Genomic DNA, 22344 nt, shown 5'->3' with positions numbered 1-22344 from the left:
TAGGACCCTGGGGTGGGGCCCTGGGAGGAAAATGAGACACCCCTTCGGAGAGTATCTAGTGTGAGGAGAGCAGAGGACCGATGTCTGAACTCTGGGGAATACCAGCATATAGGGACAAGGGGCAAAGAACTGCTCAGAAGGATGACTGAAAAGGCAGTGGCAAAGTTAGAAGGAGAATCGGGCAAGAGTGGCGCCGCATTCCAAAATAAGGAAGTTCCAAGAAGGGGGGCGAAAAACATAAAGTGCTACATTCTAAGTAGAGGAAGACAGGCAGGTATCCACATCATTGTCCACCTAATGTGGAACAGTTGCCACGGTGGAAGCAGAAGCCAGATTGCAGTGGGTTGAGGGATGAATTAATATTTATGTAGACATTAAGAAAAGTTTCATCCTAGAAAGTCTAGCCAGGAAAAAGCTTTACCTTTAGTCTCTTCATTATCTTTGTTAGTTTTAGCTAAAAAACGTAATTTAAATAGCTTATTGATACAATATAAAGACCACACATACTTTTCTCCTGTATAAAAAAATAATAACAACTGATTCCCCTTAACAGACCTACAGTTTTCCCTACATTTTCATAAATAAGAATTATAAACTAGCACTTATTTTGTATTCATGGTGGTACCCTACAAATAAAGGAATAAAAAATAAGACAGGGAGGTTACAGATTCTGTATAATAAAGAAAAAAATACCTGACATAGCTCTGAGACATTTTTTGTGGGGGTTTTTTTGTTTTGTTTTTTGTGGTTTTTTTTTTAACTAAGCAGTTATTCTCCAGCTTCAATAAGTAGTACAATCTTAGTCTGGTTCTTTTTTTCCCTCATATCTCTTTGAAGTCAGTGAGAAATCATTATGAAAAAACTCAGATGGTAAGATCACTTAAATGGTCTTGTTCAACATTCTTTGTTTAATATCACAATATTTCCACCAGCCCTGGAAACAGTAAACAAACCACTAGCTCTAATGAAAAGAAAGGTGTAGAACTGTATATTTAGAGAATTTTTAAAAATATCTGGTTGGAGTTCAGACAAAAGCAAGTGTTTTTAACGTCTTTTTCCTGCTAAATAGCCAGGATTCATTGCAGTGCAGCAGTTAACTTAACATCAGTCTTCTCTAGAATTATGCTTGGACGGTTCCCAGTGACAACTCTCTACCCTGGTTTGGTGCTTTGGTAACTATATTAAATGTAAGTGCAAACTGTGAAAAATAACAAGAACCCTTATATAAATTCAAGGTTTTAATACTGTCTTTTGGGGCTGTGTAATCATGTTTAAAAGGATGACTAACAGCCACTCTAATATGGACAAGACTTTAAACCAATGAAAACTATGCTTTCTTAAACAGTAAACCTGGCGGGTATGGCTGATTTTATTTCTTCCTTAGTGACCCCTCCTTTTCACAGGTGAAAAGGTTTACATCAGATTTCCTCTCATTATAACCTCTCAAATGTTGTCTGGACCAGCAACCCACTCTCTCTAAACAAATACCAGCCAACCAGGAAACCATGAAGTTTTATTGTGCTATAAAATAGACCAGACATTTCCAAACCTTCATAGGAATGAACCTGACTAAATCTTTACTAAAAATAATTTCAAAATAAACTGTAGGCTCCAAGTTTCTCCAACAATCAAAATTCCTTCATCGTTCATCAACCTCATTCTCAAGTTCTTTACTCTTCCAGAGCTATATCGCAAGCAGTTTCTCTGGCCACAAATTCATAGTAAGAACTAAAGGGTCCACTTCTATTCAGTTACTGGGATATAAGAGTCAAGAAAAATGTTAGCTTCATTCCCTGCAAACATTTACATTTATCAAAATTCTGTTTCCAATTTTCCTGTACACTACCAGCCCCTATATCTTGAGCTACTTCTTGTATATCATGAGCATGAGAGAGTGAATTTTGCAAAGAATTAGCCAGATCTTCTGCATGAAAAACAATCCCCTTTGATTCAATTTGGCAAATATTTACTTAAGCCCTGTTTTAGGTACCCTCAAGGAATGTGTGTTGCATGCAGGGCTGTATGTGCTTGGGGATGAATCATTTGTCAATGGCCAGTGGGGAACAAGACATAGACAAATAACTATAATGCAAAATGGAATATAATAAGAGATAGCCAGATTACAATGGGGATTGGGAAAGGTGACTTGAAGTAGGTAGGACTTAAAGTCCATTTTACAGGATGAGTAGAATTTAAAGGTGATAGAGGAGGGCATTGCAAGGAAGAAAAAAAGAGCATAAAAGTGAGGACCACTATTTTATTTTATTTTATTTTATTATTTTTTAATATATCTTTATTGATTTCAGAGAGAGGAAAGGAGAGGGAGATAGAAACATCAATGATGAGAGAGTCATTGATTGCCTGCAGCCCACAACCCGGGCATGTGCCCTGACCGGGAATTGAACCCCGATCTCCTGGATCCTAGGTCAACACTCAACTGCTGAGCCACACCCGGCCAGGCTGGGACCACTATTTTATGAGAACATGAAGAATGATAAAAATTTAAAAGTTATAAAGAACCCACACAGCATGTAAACTCCTCTAGTCCTCTATGTCTAATCCTCATGATAATCTGAAAGTGGCAATAATAATACTCACTTTACATATGGGGAAATCAGGGCATGACGAGATTAAGTAATTTGGCAAAGATTACACATCTATGAATTGGTGGAGCTGGGATTCACCTGAGTAGTGTGACTTCAAAGCTTCCATGTGCTTTCCATTGTATCAGCAATTATTAAACTTCAATTCACAAAAATCATCTAGATAAATTTTACCCAATGGTAAATATGCAGACTGCTGAGCCCCAACCCCTAAGATTCTTACTTAGTTAACCCTTAGAAATACAGACTGAGGAATCTGTGTTTCTACCAAGCACTTCAAGTGATCCTGGTGTGGGAGGTCCAGGAACCATGTCATCCAGAGGTAGACCAGGGCAGTATTGAGCAGGACTTAGAATGACCTTGAACATACTTAATGACCTTGAACATACTTAATGTTATAGACTGAATTGTGTCCCCCCAAAATTCATATGACAAAGTCCTAACTCCCAATATGATTCTATTTGGAGATAGGGCCTTTAAAGAGGTAATTAGGGTAAATGAGGTTATAAGGGTGAGCCCTAATCTGAAATGACTGGTGTTTTTATAAGAAGAGGAAGAGACATCTGGGATGTGACTGCATAGAGAGCAGGCCATGACAGGATATGGCAGGAAGATGGCTATCTGCAAGCCAAGGAGGGGAGGCCACAGGAGCAACCAACCTTGCCAGCACCTTGATCTTGGACTTCCAGCCCCCAGACCTGTGTTGTTTAAGCCACCTAGTCTGTGGTATCCCTAGTAGACTAATACAATGAGTTAAATTAGCTTCCTGATTCTCTTAAACTACATATATCTGTCATATATCAGAAGCTGTGCCAAAGAAGTTCCCTAATTATCATCACTACCATAAAAGCTCACATCTACATAACTTCCCATAATTTACAAAGACTTTTCACATGCTCTGTTGCACCTGGCCTTTGCAACAACCTCTGAGGTAAGCACGACTCAATAAGGTAATAGAACTTGGCAATGTTGATAAGTTGGAAGGTTGAATTCAGCTCTTCTGACCCCAAATCTTAAGCTTATTTTTTCCTACAACACACATACCATGAAGTATAGTTATATAAAACAAAAACATCTGGGCAAATGTATTTCTTTAGCTCTAGAGAGTAAATACCTTTACCCCTATTTTCTAGTTCAGGAGCCCTGCTGGTGTGGTTCAGCGGATGAGCATCGACCTATGATCCAGAAGATCATGGTTTGATTCCCAGTAAGGACACGTGCCTGGGTTGCAGGCTTGATCCCCAGTAGGGGGTGTGCAGGAGGAAAAGATCTACCCAAATGTTAATAGCAAAGATAAGATCAGAATACTGCACAAAATAATGTCCAGTTCTCTTACCAAGCAATTGACTGTGCAGTAATAAAATTAATAAAATTCTCCCATTTATATAGATCAAGATTACACTTTGGGTTAGGGCACACACTTTTGGGTGCTTTTCTTATAATAGGGATAGGTTTACTCAGATGCCAGATGATGTAAATTTGCAGAATGCCAAACTGTACAATGAACTACATCTTAAGTGATAATAATAAACACTGTAAATAGGAAAAAAAAGTGAAAGAGCAGGTAAAGATGGAGGAAGTGATTCCTTTACTTTCATTTTCTTTTGCTGGCACTTCTTCCTTTTTAGGGTAGAAAAATAATAAAGAAATTGTGGATTGGTATTTGCAAACAACAATGTAGACATTGAGCACCTGCTAGGGATCCGGCACAGGAGGGTAGATGCCAAGCCTGTCTTCTGCATACCCTACTATATTCTTGCTATTAAAGACCTCATTCCCCCAGTGGCATTATGTTAGTTTGTGTCCTCCGAGAAGCCCATGCCAAGACGGAAGTAGACAAGCATTAGACTTTCTGGGGAAATGCCTGTGAAGGATGAAGGGAAGAAAGCCAGAGGAAGCAGGGGGAGCCTTCCGGCTGTGATGCATCAATGAAAGAGAGGGTGGAAGAAGAGAGAGCTAGGTAGAAAGCGCCTTACGGTACAGCACGATTCTTAGGAAGTTTCAACCAGGCCAACGGGGAGTCCTTGAGAGGGTCACATGTTAAAGAAATCTCTACCTCACAGGAATGGGCTGGCAATAGTGTCCCTGCTGTGCTGTCATTGGCTAGGAGAAGCCCAAGGGAAGTGTTGGCTCAGTGTAAAAACTGGTGGACCCAGAGGGAGGAGTTGGATCCAACAGCCAACCATGCTCCCCACAGCAGACTTGAGTGGCACGTTTTCATGGTTGCCACAGTCCACGAATGCTGTGGACAAGTCTGCTTCTCTATGCAGACTTAGGGAACGGGTCTCCATGGTTCCTGTGGCCTTTCCTCCTGAAAGAAAAGTTAGAAGAAGGACTTTAGTGAGATGAACCAGAGCCTCCATTGCTGCCGGTGGTCTTGGGACTGCACCTGGTCCTCATCCTCTCCTTCCTCTATTGTTCATTCTCAATCCCGTCACCCTCAGCTGTCACCTTGGCAAGTTCTTGGTAGCTTTCCTCATGGTGTGAACCAAACCTCCATTTCTAATGGGTCTTAGGCCTTGGCAATCAGACCCTTTTCAAGTCAGGATTGCCGCCCATGTTCGTTCACAGTGACAATGGGCCAAGAGAGTTTCAGGAGGCTTCCAAGTAAAGCACTTGAGTTCCATACCTGTTCCTATCCCTGTATGTAAAAGTAGCACCACTTCTTCCTAATGATCAGGGTTAATTACCTGCCAAGATGTTGACTCTTCTTCTCACTTGCTGGTCCTTGAACACAAGGAGTCCAAAGTGCGTTGGCAGTATTCATAACTCACAGTTCAATGAGGCACTTGCTCTTTCCCCCTACAAGAGTGCACTCCTTCTGGGGACCAAAGGAGCCACCAGCCCTACAGAGCCCATAATTGAAAGTACAGGGAGCACAAAATTCCCCCAATGGATTATGGGAAGTGATGGGAAGTGGGGCCATTCCTGATTCTACCCCCTTGGTGTCCATTGTGTTCTTCCTGCTGAAGACATGGAACCATATAGAAATCTTTGATTTAGCCTGGATCCCTATGTCATCCACCGCAATTACAGCAGCTCCCCTCCCCTAGCTAATACCTATGGCTATAGGAGGTTACAGGATTCCCATATAACCCGATGAAGGAGGAAGAAAAAGCCTGAGCTTTTCTCTGGGGAGGATGGCACTGCATCCTTGCAGTGTGTTGCTTCTGAGCTGTGCCTTTAGAAGGCCATTCCAGTGGTCTATGAGTTGGATGCTACTAAATGGTGCAGTATATGATATGGTTAGTGCATCTCCATGGTCATGAGTCTAATCCTGCGCCTCCTTCACAACGAAGTGGATCATCTGTTCAGATGATTTTTGTGTGGGATTCTATACCCGTGAATCGGTCATTCCTTAAGGCCCCAAACTGTGGTGCTGGCTGTGGCATTGCAATCATGAAAGACAAGACTGCACTCAGAATAGGTATCTATCCCTGTGAGGACAAACCACTAGTTCTTATAGTTGGTTTCATCAAGAAATAATGATATATCAGCATTAGTCTCTATTGCTGGTAGGTTGAATATTCAGAAGTAGCAGAAACTAGATCAGCTTTGCTAATGAAAAGTTCACATTACTGGACCCATGCCATAGCCTGTCTCTGCCATTATGGCAATTTTGTCTGCCCATCATTGGCAGTTCCAGGGTGACCAATGACAAAGGCTGACTTACGCCCACTGGTCCACTTATGATATCTACTTGGTAATTTATTACATCTTCCATGGTGGATGCTTTCTGTTGGGTTGTAATATATGATACAAAACTTTTCATGTTCATCTACATGCCTCTACCTTCTTGTCTCCAATTCTCCAATTCTTTTCTTTCCAGGCCACTTCTCATATCTATATATACTGGGTCACTTTTCATTCCACAAAAAGTAAATGACTAGGCGCACTGTTCACAGCTCTACCCATTGGGGAGATTTCCCCCTCCACTGCCTTTCAAGGCTATCCTTGAATGTGGCTATAATGCAGCCAGGCCCATTTCCAGCTTGTACCCACATGCAGAACAGACTCATCCACAAATCAAGCTTGGGCTTTTCCTTCTCCTTCAGTCGGTCATATAAGACCCCCCATATGGCCATAGGAGCAGGCTGAGGACCAGTGCTATTGTGAGTGACATGCAGCTCTAGGCTATCTGCTCATGCAGTTTACTGTGTCCTCTGTAATGCTTGGGCTCAATCCCAGATGTATCATTTCCATATTACCATGGACTACTGCTGGGCCTATCCAATTTATGATTTGATACATCAGACAGAACCCAGCTCATAATGGGCAGCTCTGGAACCATGGTCACTTAGTGTTCCATGAAGCGTTTTGCCTCTGCCAGGCCCAATAACTCACCAAGAGCTATTTCTCCAAAGGTATATAATTCTATACTGTAAATGGCATGATCTTGCTCCAGAATCCCAGAGGCCTTCATTGTTATTTGCCCAATGGGTTTGCCATAAGACACTGCATCTTTCCCTACCACTGACACCTCCAACACCAGATCTGCTGGATTGTATTGCCCAACTGGTGAGGCTATTTGCACTGTAGTGTGGACCTCACTACTCAAAGCTGGCAGCTTTCTATGTCACTATATGGAGTAGTATTTGTAGGTTTGGAATGTGTTGTGTCAAGAACCCAAAGAAGCTTACCAGGCACTGTGTTTTCTCCTTTGCAGCAGCAAATGCAAGATGCAGTCATTTTCTTTTACTTTGAAGGGGATATTTCGTCATGCTTCTGACCACTGGACCCCTAAAAGCTTCATTAAGGTGTTAGATCCCTGAATTTTTTTTATTAATTTTTTTTTTAGAGCGAGGAAAGGTAGAGGTAGGGGAAGAGAGAGAGAAACATCAGTCTGTCATTTCACTTATTTATGCATTCATTGGCTGATTCTTGTATGTGCCCTGATGAGGGATCAAACCTGCAATCTTGGCATATCAGGGTGACACTATAAACAACTGAGCTACCGACCAGGGCCAGAATCCTGAATTTTTATAGGATTTATCTCCAACCCTCTGGAATCCCATGTCTTATCATGACCTTTGGCATACTGGCCACTTCTTCCTCATCCTCAACAATCAGCGCGATGCCATCAATACCCAGGCCTTCCAGATCCCTCAATGTCCAGATGCCATTCAATGGGGTGTCCAGGCAGTCCAGCTCTCTTCAGAGTATATTATGACAGAGAGCAGGAGAGTAAATATAGCCCAGAGGCAAAAGCTTAAATGAATATCGTCTGTCCCGTGGGAGTGTGAACTATTTCTGACTCTTCTAACTGGAATAGAAAGGAATGCATTTGCCATATATATTGTCACATACTATGTGCCTGAAGCCTTATTAGTATGCTATCAATTACACAATGTCCAGCAAATCAGCTGCAACTGGGGTTACTAATTGTTTGACCCTGAACTCCCAGCCTTAAATATTTTTGTAGAACCCATCACTTAGCATGCATTCTATATATATTTTATAAATGAATTAATAAGTTGGGTATATTCAAGAAGATTGCCTGCTTAGGTTGATTTGGATGAACAGACCCTAACTCATAGGGTTATTGTGAGAACTAAATGAGTTACTAAATGTAAAGTGTTTACAACAATGCCCGGCTCCTAAAAAACACTCATTATCTCTTATTAATTTTATTTTTCCGGTTTCATAGAGAACCGTTGGGGATGATAGAGACGTGACATTAGGCTAACTCCTTGACTAGAGTTTTAAATGAACTGTGAAAGATGGGAGTTGCCCTTTAAAGTGAAAGAGCCTGGAATATTTTTCCTGAGTGTGTGAGGGTTCCAAAGAAAATACAAAAGAAAAATGATTGTAAAGCTGGGAAGAAATAAGTGCTTATAGAAACTGAATTTAACCTCATAGGAAAAAAATGATGGCTACTCTATGCCAATTCTTTACCAATGTTGCTATATTTAAGATCATTTCATGAAATCTTGAAGTTGAAATCTTGACAAATGCTTCTCACTAATAATAAAATGAGACATGATCTTGAAATGAAACGAATAAATGTACTCACTAGACATTGTGCTCACTAGACATCTCACAAAAATTACCTTTTCCATTACCTAAATGTCTGTGTGTGTATGTGTGTGTGTGTGTGTGTGTGTACATATATCATATACATTCACATTTTTCATCTATGTCTGAAATAAGTCAATGTAAGAGACAGTACAGGAAAATGAAAAAATATACCAGGACACCCATGCGCGCGCGCGCGCGCGCACACACACACACACACACACACACACACACTCTCTCTCTCTTCTAGTTTTCATTAGGACAAATATACTTATAGAAACTGAATTTAATAATACTTAATAAATACTCACATAATACTGTGATTGAGAGAATTCAAAGCCTTTATTGTCCGCATTAACTTTTAAATGACCTTGATGACTCTCAGGGAACTCAAATCTCATTAAACTTTCCCAACAATTGTCACAGTGAGAGCTGTGAAGTAATTGCAGGGTCTCTAAGAAGGGATCCACCCCTACTACTTTTAAAGAGAGCTTGGAAAAGGGCTTTCGACAAGGTTTAGACAGGGCTTCTTTCATCTGCAAAAAAAGAGCTGAGCCACTCTGACAAGTCTGCAGTACCCACCCTCAGTTATCAATATGCTATCTCACAACTAGGCTTAGATGACCTCAAAACTTTAGAAACTGCCTTGTTTTATTGCCAGTGTCTATCGTTACAGAGCCCTCCAGCACAGAATCACTAGACTGAATTTGTTCTGCCAGTGAGTCAGTTGCTTATTAGCACTTTTGACATCCAGATGGTTTGAGACAAAGGCTAAACCAGGGGTAACTCCCAAGTGTAACCAGTGAAAACTCTCTTTTGCTGAGGGACTTTCGTCTACTGGGCTCTGGGCCAGTTCATGGGCTGCTTTTGCAACCTCCCAGCACTGCTGTGGCTGTTTCTATAACCCTCGTAAGTTGTGTCACCTGAGAGGCCAAGAGTTAAACTGGCTGTACAGTCTGAACTGTGAAGGTTGGAAGTAAATCCGAATGGACCAATAGTCTGGATCTGTTTCATGAGTAAACAGAGCAGTTCAGGCTTGGGACCCTATAAAGTTAAGTCAATATTAGTTAGAGAGGAAATCCTGTTTGTTCTTTCTTCTGTTATAGTTGCTTTTAAAACAGAACTCAAGTAGAGCTTTTTGGTATGTAATGATGCTAAAAACGCCATTTAAAACATATACGTGCACACACACACAAGCATGGTTGTTACCAGATAGAAAGAAAATCTTGATGCTTTTACTATTATGGTCATGAGAATTAAAGGTGTTTTCCAAATATTTTTCAAATATAGAACTTAAAATGTTCTTATTTATGGGAAATACTCATCTGGGTTCCGATGGCATGTATCATTAAGATAAAGACAAGTAAGTGATTGCTATTAAAACCCTTTAGTTCTGCTTAAATGGCACCAATTTCTCCCAGTAATCATTGCCTAGAAATGATATGTACCAAGGTCTGAATAATCCAGTGTTCAAACTTCTAGGATACTAGGACAAGGATTTCTAACCTCTTTGAAGTTGTAACACTCTATCTTGTTTGTCAGATTTCACAACTGTCCTTTCTGTCCATACCGTCCCCCATACCCCAAGCAAGAGTATTATATGGAGCTTTTTAAAAACCACTTAAATAAATTCAAATTAATCTTACTTGGCTCCAGGGTTTTGTTTTGATATTGACTTTTTTTTTTTTTAATTCCTCTTCTCTGAAGCCTGAGCCACCTTAAAGCTTGGGCTAAAATTAATCTCTCCTTCTGCTATATTCTTTTATCTCTTTGTATAAATCTATATTACAGTATTTTAACATTGCATTTTTGCTGGTTAATTTTAAATCTTTCTCCTTTGCTTAAATGCAAGGACCGTGTTATATTCAACTTTTTTTCCAGAATTTCGAGCACAGTGCTTAATACAGAGGGAGATTCATAAATGTTAGTTGAATGAATGAATAAATGAACGAGTGAGCAGTGTCCTTGGAGGCAGAAACACATCGAGGATGTAAAAAATACAAAACAGGGAATCATTAATCTAGTAATGTAAAGATGGACCATGTCAGATCTTCTGTTCTGGAACTGGATGCAGAACACTTTATGAACTGTGAAATCCTACATACATGTGAGCAAATGTCACTGTTACTTATTATTTAGCAGCCCTCAGGAAGTAGTTTCTGAATTTGTGAATCAACAATCTGTGAAAACAAAAATGAATCTGGCTTATTGGAATAGGAGGATCATGGAAGGATGAATATATGGAAGCGAATTGACAAGATGTCCTATAATACGAGAGTCCAGTTTTGGAAAACTGGGTCTCGCTCAAGTCTTTCTTAATTATTCACTTCTGTGTCTTGGTTTATAAATGACCATTTCTCTAGATGCTTAGGACTTGAATAATTCCTTATTGCATTCCCAGAAATATGTGTTAGCAGGTACAAAATACACAGGCTTGGCTGGTCAAGGAAACGTGTGTTACATTTGGATAACTCTACTGAGAGGCTAAAATAACTGACTCATTTTGAAGTGACCACTGGTAGTAAGCTTCAGCGGGTCTGGAAGATGCAATAAAAATAGCAGGGCAATTTGACAAGCTACTGTGGTTCAAATAGATGTTAGTGGTAGCCAAAGTTCATAATTATGTCAATGAAGCTGGATTCCATCAAGTTAATCAGTAACTAAGGAAATAGTTAATTGAGATACAATCACAAACCAGAAAAACAGGATAAATTAAAGAAGTAAGAGGAATAATCGCATTTCTCGATAGTCACATGCTATCAGACAGCAGAATCTGTCTGGAAGATAAAGCAGGCAGATTTTCAAAATGGAAAAAGAGGCCATGGGTTAATAAAGGCATGAATAATTACATAACATCAGTCAAATGAAAATCTTTCTGAAAAGCAGATGATGTCCTCATAAAAACGAATTGCCTAAAACTACTAGAACATAGCTACTATGTTACAAGCATCACCTGTGCAAGGTGCAACATGCATTTTCAAAACTAGGTTGAGTAACACCAAAGCCCAAAGCCCATGTCCTCTTTCTGCTAGACAAGGCAATGCCAAGATATGTGCCAAGCTGCCAGGCTGTGTTGTTCCTTACCACCTTTCCTGATTCCAGTTTCAGAAAAGCCATGAGTAGCAGCAGGCGTAAGTAGGAATCTCACCTGCTAAGCCCTTACGTTAAAAATAAAAGCCAGGAATTAAAGAAGTTGAGGGTAAACTCAAACCAAGGAACTGAAGTTCTGAAGCAGCCAACCTATTTCTGAATTAACAGCTAATCCTTGTGTGTGTTAATTTCTTCCATATTTTCTGGAAATCATAGAGAAAAATATCTCTGTTCATTCTTTCATTTAACAAGCAGTTATTCAGTGTGTACCATGTGCCAGTCACTGAAGATCTAGAGGTTAACAGAAAAAGATTTCTGCTGTTAAGAAGTGGCTCGGTGGTGGAGCATCGACCTAGGATCCAGGCGATTGGGGTTCGGTTCCCGGTGAGGACACAGGCCCGGGTTGTGGGCTCGATCCCCAGCGGGTGGGGGCGTGCAGGAGGCAGCCGATCAATGACTCTCTCATCATTGATGTTTCTATCTCTCTCCCTCTCCCTTCCTCTCTCTGAAATCAATAAAGATATTTTTTTTTTAAAAAAAAAAGAAGAAGTGCATAGGTGCCCTGGCCAGTGTGGCTAAGTTGGTTAGAGTGTTGTCCTGTGCACCAGAGGGTGGTGGGTTTGACTCCAGGCCAGGGCACCCCGGCTGCAGGTTCAGTCTCCAGTTGGGGCACGCGATCCCAGGTCCAGGTGTGTAGGGGAGGCAACCGACCGATGTTTCTCTCTCACATTGGTGGTTTCTCTCTCTCTCTCCTCCTCTCCCTTCCTCTCTTAATGAAAAAAAAAAAAAGTTAAAACGGAAGTGCATAGGTGAGGAAGGAAGAGGGAGGTAGAAACAGACAAGGAAATAGTTACGATACAATGTGACACTGATGTTGAGAAATAAAAAATAATAAGACATAGTAAATACAGGGACATGACATTGGGGGAAATCTCTCATCCCAATTTCTGAGGTTTCCTTCCAGGGTGAGGGGGCTGCATTAGTGTGATGCCCCTAAACTTCCTCCAGCCCCCAACTCTTTTCCTCCCAAGAGAGGAGAATTTACTTAATCTGATTAATGAGTATGAAAAAAAAGAAAGAAAGTGGGTATGCATAGGCACGCCACCGTTCACCCTCTCTCCCTCTCCCTCTCTGCTCTTGCATAGCCTGAGTTTTCCAGGGCAGGTCACGGAAGGAAGCCTGGGTAAGTTCAGCACCGTCTGTGACTGGGGGTGCGCTTTGGAATCCTAGTTCGTAGACACAAATCATGTTCTCCAACATCAGTTTTATCTATAACAAAAATGTAATACATCTCAAGAGGAAATGCAGTGTAGGCGTTAGGTGCCTAGACTCTGGAGCCAAACCGGTTGATGCTCCGGATTTGCCGTTTAATAATAGCCACGTGACTCTGGGCAACTTACTTAATCTTCCTGCGATTCAGTTCCTCCACCAGCAAAATGGGACTAAGACTCAAGAGTTGTTGTGAAGACTGAGTTAACCTATACAAAGCACTTCGTGTTAACAGTGCCTGTTACAAAGTAAGTGCTCTAGAAGTTTGCGCTATCTTTTCTATTGTCATCGTTGTTTTTGACTCTATCTGTCTTCATCTTTTATTTCTCAGTTTGTTAGAAAATGTGGGCAGGAATGAGAAGTGCTATTTATTGGGATCCTCCAACTCTCACCTCCAGCAGTTATAGAAGTTTAAGAAATCTCACACAGTTCTTAGAACCATTGCCCTTTAGTTCATAGTCCTTGGTCCCCTTACTGGGTGAAATTTGGATATCAGTGGATTTCAAATGCCAGGCCGAGCATCTCAGACTTTAGTTCTAGTTGGATTGAGATTGACAAAGCTAATTAGTTAGTTGGGCCAGATTTTTCAGTTCTGTTTTTTTGGTTTTCCTTTTACGTGTAAACTCCCTTTTCAATCAGATTGACTCCACTGACTCCGATTCTCAGAGATTACTCCCGCATCCCTCAGGTTTTCTGCACATTCCAGAGATCCCTCCTTGCTCTGGCACCCGCATGTCCTACCCTGGTCTTTGCAAATCCTAGAGGAGGAAGGCTCTTTTCTACCTCGTCACAAGGATTCTTTCCCTGAATTCAGACATGCTCTAAGGAGTTTAAAGGTGGAAATGGACAGGTAGGCAGAAATAATTGGAATACAATGTGTTAAGTACAGTTAAAGAGATATCTAAATGGTACCATAGGAGTGTGCCAGTCAGGACAGGAAACAGATGGCATACTCAAAAGGAGTGATTAAAGAGAGTTTAATAAAGAATTTATTTACAGAGGTGTAGGCAGAGTTAGAAATAATTAAGCATCAACAATGAGAAATTACTCCCACCCTTAAGTCTGAAGAGGCAAAGGAAAGGAGCTATTGCCAAAATTCAGAAAGAAAGCTGTGTAAGGGAGATCTACCAAACAGGAACTCTTTCAGTAGATGCAGCCCCTGCCAATCCAAGACCTAGAAGGAAGGCAGTTAGGGAAATATTGCTACAATCTTACTCTCTTCTCTCCTCTGAGCTTCTTTCAGGCCCCCCCTTTGTTCAAATCCACCAGAAAGTCAGAGGGTAGGAAAACCTGGTTAATGTTGTTCCAAGAGGTCAGCCTCCCAGGGCCCAGGGCAGGTAGAGAATCTTAGTGAGGGGGTCTAGAGGGCAAAAAAGAAGAGCCCAGCACAAAGTGTAGGGGTACAAATTCTTCCAGAGGCCTTCAAAGATGACCTTTTAGAGAAGGTAACATTTGAGCTAAGTCCTGGAAGATAAGTAGGGGTTTACCAAATAGAGAAGAGAATTCTAAACAAAGAGATAGCATACTCAGTGGTCATAGATATAAAAAGAGCATGCGTGGGATATCTAGGCAAGCAATCCCATTTGGCAGAAGCACCTAATACTTGTGGAGAGATGTGCCTGAAAAAACACACACATTTAGGACCAGATTATAAAGGTTCTCATGCCATGCTAAGGTGATGGGACTCAATTCTGCAGTTAATGAGCATCCATTCAAAGACTTTCAGAGAGAGAGTGACATAAGCATATTTTAGTTAGAAAAACATTTGAATGGCAGTATAGAAGATGCGGACTGGACTGTAGAGAGACCAAAAGCAGGAGGATCATTTTGGAGGCCTTTGCGATAGTTCAGGAAAGATAAAGGCGAGTGGCTCTAAAGCAGTGACCATGATGATGAAGCGAAGATTCTAGACCTACTCTGAAGGTAAAATTAACAGTGCTTGATGACCTAATAACTATGAGGAGTGCCAGGAAAGACAGGCTCTGGAGGAGTATCCAATTTCTAGATTGAGAAACTAGGTCAATGGTGGTACTATTAATTATAAGAAAGGCCTCAAGAAGACCGGGTTTATGGAAGATGACATAGAGTTCAGCTTTCTATGTATTGAGTATGTGGTGCCTGTGGAGCACTAATGGGGAAATGTCTAATTGTAAAAGGATAGTAGATGACTGGGACTCTGAAGAGAGACTTAGGAGCCAGATACACAGTTTGGGGAACTATTTATTTATTTATTTATTTATTTATTTATTTATTTATATTAAAAAAAAATTTTTAAATATGTCTTTATTGATTTTAGAGAGAGGAAGAGAGAGAGAAACATCAGTGATGAGAGAGTCATTGATCGGCTGCCTCCTGCAGGCTCCCACTGGGGATTGAGCCCACAACCCGGGCGTGTGCCCTGACCGGGAATCGAACCTCAGTCTCCTGGATCCTAGGTCGATGCCCAACTGCTAAGCCACGTCTGGCCAGGCACAACAATTTATTTTTTGTAACCTAGGTAAACTACAGCCACCAGATGTTTCTCAACCTCTGTAAATAACAAAGGGGGAAAATGTGACTCCACATAGAATGAAATAAACAATGAGAGTCAAGTAATCCTTGCTGATGCTCCTTGCCGTTGGGAAGGGTTTGGCGTTTGTTCGTTAGTAATAGAAACTCACCACTCAGAACTGCATGGTAGTGTAGGAGTGTTTTTTTTAAAAAAAACCAAAAAACAAAAAAACAGACTTCAGTTTTGAAAATGGAGTGCCATTTTCTCCTTAGATCTAAGCTCATTAATTTTGTAAACAAACTCCAAGATTCCCATAGCAGCTTTATTTTATTACATACACTCATCTCTCAGGAACACGCGCTTGTTCTTCAACAGAGGCATTTGGTAACGCCGTGTCCATCCAGCAAAGTGCTTTCCCTCATAGTAGGCACATAATAAATATTTACTGGATGAATGGATGGTAGACAGATGGATAAATGAAAGCAATAGATTATATTAAAGTAATGTCAATTTTGTTAGGAGTTTGATATGCACATACAGTGTGTAAAAAACATCATCACGGGAGTATTAGAGACTGTCTGGTTTTGCATCATCAGGGGAAAAGAGCCAGCATTAGACAATGGCCAGTTGCTCCTTTGCATCCGGCTGCCTCAACCATCTTACTTAAGAAATTAAATACATTTCTTCCAGTTCCTTGCTATATGAAATAGATGACCATAGGATCATAGGAACAGAGTCTCGCAACTCTACTTCTTTTGTATAGTTCCCAGCATAATTATTTTGAAATTTTAGAAATACAGTTATCTGAAACAATGGAAGTGTACTTTTTTTTTTTTTTAATATATCTTTATTGATTTCAGAAAGAGGAAGGGAGAGGGAGAGGGAGAGAGAGATAGAAACATCAATGATGAGAGAGTCGTCATTGATCGACTGCCTCCTGCACGGCCCCCACTGGGGATCGAGCCCACAACCTGGGCTTGTGCCCTGACTGGGAATCAAAACACAATCTCCTGGATTCCAGGTCGATGCTCAACCGCTGAGCCACATCAGCCGGGCTGGAAGTCTACTCTTAATAGCACGTAATGAAGCACAAGTAAAACCAGTTGATTTTTGACTCCTGACTGTGCACATGATCAATATGTGACTTAATACACTTATTGAAAGTTGTAAAGTGACTGAATAAACTGTATTTTATTAAAATCCTCTTTTCAAAATTTTATTCAAAATAAACTTAGAAAAAAATGTCCTGCTTTGGAGACTGTCCATCTTGGGAAATTTGGAATGAGTCATTAATACACTATACACCATGACCCTTCCCTACCTCGATTTTCATGTAGTTTCTTTGTCTTCAGTGGGCACTATCAACACTTGACCTTTTATCACCTTCTACCCATGTAACAAGTCCTCCCAGCCCATGCAACAAGTGGAAAGATTTATTTCCAACTGCTGTCTCCCTAAAGAATGAAGTGCAGATACATGACGTCTAAAGGGAACTGGGCCTCGAGTTAAATCATGACACTGCCCAGGCACTCACAGATCATTATGATCTCTGGGTAAACAGGGCCGACCTCTAAGTGCCTGAGTCAAAGGTAACAGGAAGATCCAGGCGTACCGAAGATGCTTGACAAACTTAACCTTTTCATTGAATATTTAAAATACCTGTATTTTATCTGTATCTGTCTCCTAACAGGTACAGTCCATGCCCTAGTCACCTATGTATTTTTCTCAGCACCTAGCACAATATTCATTGTTAGAATGAAATGAGAAACTGCCACGTACATAATTTTTCCTTTCAAATTTTTTTATATTTTCCAATTTTTCTTTAATGAATGTAAACAGCTTATACAATAAAATAATTAACAGTCCCAATATTTGTTTGTGCTTTTAAGGTGTATATTTTACATAGATCTATGATATTGAATATATTTTATACATATGTACATGATCATACTTATGATTGAAGGAAAGTAAGGAAATTGTTTAAAACTGACTTGTGAATCAGTACATAATGCATTTTCAACTTCTTATGGTAATTTGTTAGTTACAATACAGAATATTTAAATACTAAATATGTGTTTGTGTTGTTCTAAAAACTGGTTAGCAAAAACTGAAATGAATGTTTTGGTTGTTTTCTTATGACACAACTGGGTGAAAAGCAGAACTACACAGAAGTTTCATAATGAAACTCCAAACCGCATTAGGCTCGTCCATTGTCAGGCTCTGTTGCGTTCCCCCGGCTGACCCCGGCTCCCTGAGGTTGGCAAACAGGGCAAAGTTTGCGTCAAAACCACGCCCTGCCTTTGAGCTTTTGGGATACACTTGGAATTCTGGGAGAAACCAAAAGAAACAGCAGGTTTTTTTCCTCCAGATGTGGCAAGTCTATCACTTTCAGTGGTTATTCAAATTTCAAACTCAGCCCAGCAAGTAAGGGCAGTCGCCTGGGAGGGGAAGGAGGGGACGGGCGGGAGAGTCCTAAGGTTCTGTCCCGCTCCCACTGAGATGTCGCTATTGTAAGATTCCCTGGGCGAGGGAGCAAGTTATGGAGAAGGCAGGGCCCGGAGGAAGGGAGAGGATGGAGGCAGGAGCCAATGAGGAGAGTGTGTCCTAAACAAAGATTGGGATTAATCCAATTCTGTTGTCCTGAGATCCAAGGGGGAAAAATGGCACCTGACAATTAATAGTGTTCATTTGTCTGGAGGCTGGTTCCATGTATGAAGCAGGTTGTGTTCCTGCACGATCATTAAAAGGACAATTTAATGCAGAGTTTTATTCTTAAAAGAAAAAAAATTCTGAAAAAAAAAAATCCAATAATGTAAATTTTGCTTGGTTGTCCCATGTCTATCAAATACACTTTTTCTTTAGCTAGTCCTGTAAATAATGAACTGGAAAATAATTTTCATCTTAATTTTTAAATTATTCTTTTATTTATAATAGTCAACATTTGTTGAGTACTCAACTCTATTCAGGCACTGTGCTAAGTATTTTACCTACTTTTATGGAGAAATACTTACTGCCCAATCCAGTATTTCCTTCCATATGGGGGAACACCCAGTAGAGTAATCTTCCTGGCCTGTATACACTGACTACTTCCCAGGGCAGAGAGAAGCTACTTTGACGAGTTTGGGATGAAGACCAGGCACATGACAAAGGTCAAATATAACTGATGTTCCTTTCCCCTTCTCCATTCTCTTTCAGATATCCCAGCCTGCAAAACACATGTGTGCTAGTCTGCTCTCAGTGAGGCCAGCAGAAGAGTGGTTACAAGGCTGGGAAAAGACAGTAAGTCAAGTCTAGGACTGGGTTGGATATTGATCTACTGGGAGACAGTCTCCTGGGAATATTATGCAGCTGAGAGAATGAAAGTGAGAATTTCTTTGCTTTTGGCAAATACAGAACGCATAGATTTCATATGTCTCACTATGGAGACCCAACAAAGCAGAACGTAGAGGGGTATGTAAGAAAAATGCATGTGTGCTTTTTCGCAAAGGGTTTGCAGCCAGAACACAGGTGATGTGAAAACCACCACTAAATCAAACCCAAAATGAGAAAGGAAAAGACTCATATCAACATGAGTCTTTGGACACGTAGACTCCGGCAAGTCTGCCACTACTCGCCATCTGATCTACAAGTGGGGTGGGATCGACTAAAGAACCATCAAAATATTTGAGGAGGCTGCTGAGATGGGGAAGGGCTCCTTCAAGTCTGCCTGGGTCTTGGAAAAACTGAAAGCTGAACGTGAGCATGATATCACCATTGATATCTCCCCATGGAAATTCGAGACCAGAAAGTATTTTGGGACCATCATTGATACCCCAGGTCACAGAGACGTCATCAAAAACATGATCACAGGCACACCTTAGGCTGACTGTGCTGTCACGATTGTTGCTGCTGGTGGTGAGTTTGAAGGAGGCATCTCCAAGAATGGGCAGACCCGTGAGCATGCCCTTCTGGCTTACACACTGGGTGTGAAATAACTGACTTGGTGCTAACAAAATGGATTCCACTGAGCCACCCTACAGCCAGAAGAGATACAAGAAAATTGTTAAAGAAGTCAGCACCTACATTAAGAAAATTGGCTACAACCCTGACACAGTAGAATTTGTGCCAATTTCTGGTTGGAACAGTCACAACAGGCTGGAGCCAAATACTAATATGCCTTGGTTCAAGGGATGGAAAGTCTCGAGTAAAGATGGCAATGCCAGTGGAACCACACTGCTTGAAGCTCTGGATTGCATCCTACCACCAACTCATCCAACTGACGAGCCCCTGCGTCTTCCCCTCCAGGGTGTCTACAAAATTGGCGGTATTGGTACTGTCCCTGTGGGCCGAGTGGAGACTGGTGTTCTCAAGCCCGGCATGGTGGTCGCCTTTGCTCCAGTCAATGTTACAACTGAAGCAAAGTCTGTTGAAATGCACCATGAAGCTCTGAGTGAAGCTCTTCCTGGGGACAATGTGGGCTTCAATGTCAAGAGCGTGTCTGTCAAAGATGTTTGTGTGGCAGTGAGGCTGGTGACAGCAAAAATGACCCACCAATGGAAGCAGCTGGCTTCACAGCCCGGGTGAGTATCCTGAACCATCCAGGCCAGATCAGTGCTGGACATGCACCTGAGCTGGACTGTCACACAGCTCATATTGTTTGCAAATGTGCTGAGCTGAAGGAGAAGATTAATTGTCATTCTGGGGAAAAGCTGCTGGACCTAAGCTTTTGAAACCTGGTGACGCTGCCATGGTCAATATGGTGCCTGGCAAGGCCATGCGTGTTGAGAGCTTCTCTGACTACCCTCCTCTGGGCCATTCTGCTGTTCGTGACATGAGACAGACAGTTGCTGTTGGTGTCATCAAAGCAGCGCACAAGAAGGCAGCTGGAGCTGGCCAAGTCACCACATCAGCCCAGGAAGCTCAGAGGCTGAATGAATATTATCCCCAGTACCTGCCCCCCAGCCTTAATCAGTGGTGGAAGAACGGTCTCAGAACTGTTTGTCTCAATTGGCCCTTTAAGTTCAATAGTAAAAGGCTGGTTAATGATTACAATGCATCGTAAAACCCTCAGAAGGAAAGGAGAATGTTTTTGTGGACCATTTGTTTTTTTTTATGTGTGTGGTAGTTTTTACATTATTTGTTTTTAAAATCAGTACTTTTTAATGGAAACAACTTGACCAAAAATCTGTCACAGAATTTTGAGGCCCATTAAAACAAAGTTTAATGTGAAAAAGAAAAAGAAAAATGCATGTCTGGGTCAGAAAACAAAGAGAGAAACAAAGAGAAAGTGTGTGAGAGAGCAAAGGAAAGCCGATGCCCAAATCCAGCAAATGGTACTAGCCCTACCCCAGGGAGAAAAAGAAAGCAAGCAATCTGAAAAGCAGGTCGAACTGCTGTAGGCTCAGGTGAGCTTTTCTGAAAAATAGCAGTGGAACAGAGGAAGGAAATCTATAACACTGGAGGCCTAATCTCTTGCTGTGGAAAAAGATGTAGCTGAAAGAAGTGCTACTCAAGGCTATGACATCGAAAGTGACAGGCAAAGGTCTTGAGTAGCACATAACACAGGTAAGAGAAACTCTCCAGGCCCATAGAGGCACAGGTTCCAAAAGCAGCTTTAACCCAGGTCTTTGCTGAGGGTGAGATCCCATTGAAATAACTGTAGGAAGCAGGAGGAAGCCATCTATAGGAGACAGGGGTCTTGGCCACGGCAGGAGGTAAAGGCAACCACCCCCGGGGCTCAGGATTGAAGAGCTGTTCATAAGATATCCCGGAGGTTATGTAACTAGACAGAGCCCCACTCTTTTCAGCAAGGGATGCTTGAAACATGGGACTCAATGGGAAAGGACAATGGAGAGTTTTTGAAGATGTTAGACAGGAAGGAAAGGTCCTTAAGTAAAGCCTATTGACCAGGGCTGCCATCGTGTGATTTTTAAACATTTTTAGAAACCCGCAGCCCGTGATTCACAGGGACTGGCTGCTGCGAGGGGAGACCAGCAGGTTCGGCACTGCCCGCTGTCTGACTGATGTTCCATATTAGGAGGCCTATTGCTGCCAAACAACTGAGCCACATCTTCAGTCCTAGCCTTTAGAAGTTTAGCAGGTTACGTTTTGACCACCATTTATTATCTCCTTTCTTAATCTCAGTACTAATGCTGAACTGCAGTGGGAGAAGATATGCTTTCTCCCTTTTTCCCCAGGAGGAAACAGATGCAATGAGCCAAGTAACTTTCCTAAGATCACACTGTACCAAGTGGCAGAATTTGAATTCAAGTAGAAGCTGAGTTCTTAGCTTCATTTCTTATTATAACTCTTTTCATGATGAAAGCTTTTGATACACACAAACGAAAAACATGCCGCTAGTGAATACATTAGGAGTGTTGATAAAGTTAGGTCCCGTAAGTCTTCAATTTATTTTTCTTAGATTGTGTTTGAACTTTTAGGTTGTCACATTTGAAATCTCACTAAATGTCTTAACAAATACTTCAAAAAAAGGCTATTTGAAGGCAAACATAACTTCCATTTATCTTTTTCTCTCATGGGACCTCTAGCACATGACAAAGAGTGGACCAAAATTGTGTCTGCCCCAAATATTTTCACCTGTGTGTTGGCGACCTGGAAAGGCTTGAATCTAGATATTTCCAATAGTTTGAACATAACAGTCAAGGGAGTAGAATTAAAATGAGAAGGTACTCATCTTAAAAATCAAGTAGAATTTATCAAACTTACAAATCTACTCCACACTTTCCAGGAAACCATTGTTAGTTACTGTTTCTTTGTCTGGATTGTTTTATTAACTGAAAAAAATTGCTGTTTTATGCAATGATGTGAACATTTTGTTTGAAAATGAGTGGAAAGCAGAAAAATAAAACACAATACTTATGATTATTCAAGTAAGAC

At 41.1% G+C, this 22344-nt stretch overlaps 1 pseudogene across 1 annotated transcript in view; it reads left to right on the top strand.

The window, feature by feature from the left end:
• The window catches only part of LOC308565831 (elongation factor 1-alpha 1 pseudogene), a 31868-nt pseudogene extending 9524 nt beyond the window's left edge, over positions 1-22344 (top strand). Inside the window, exon 4 of the transcript XR_014000646.1 lies at positions 18664-22344. The product of XR_014000646.1 is annotated as an elongation factor 1-alpha 1 pseudogene (transcript). The remainder of the gene's footprint in view (positions 1-18663) is intronic.

This window comes from Miniopterus schreibersii (genome assembly GCF_964146895.1).
Source record: "Miniopterus schreibersii genome assembly, chromosome: 12".
Lineage (NCBI taxonomy): Eukaryota > Metazoa > Chordata > Mammalia > Chiroptera > Miniopteridae > Miniopterus > Miniopterus schreibersii.
Note: the sequence above shows the minus strand (reverse complement) of the source record. Positions and strands in the feature narration are given on the sequence as shown.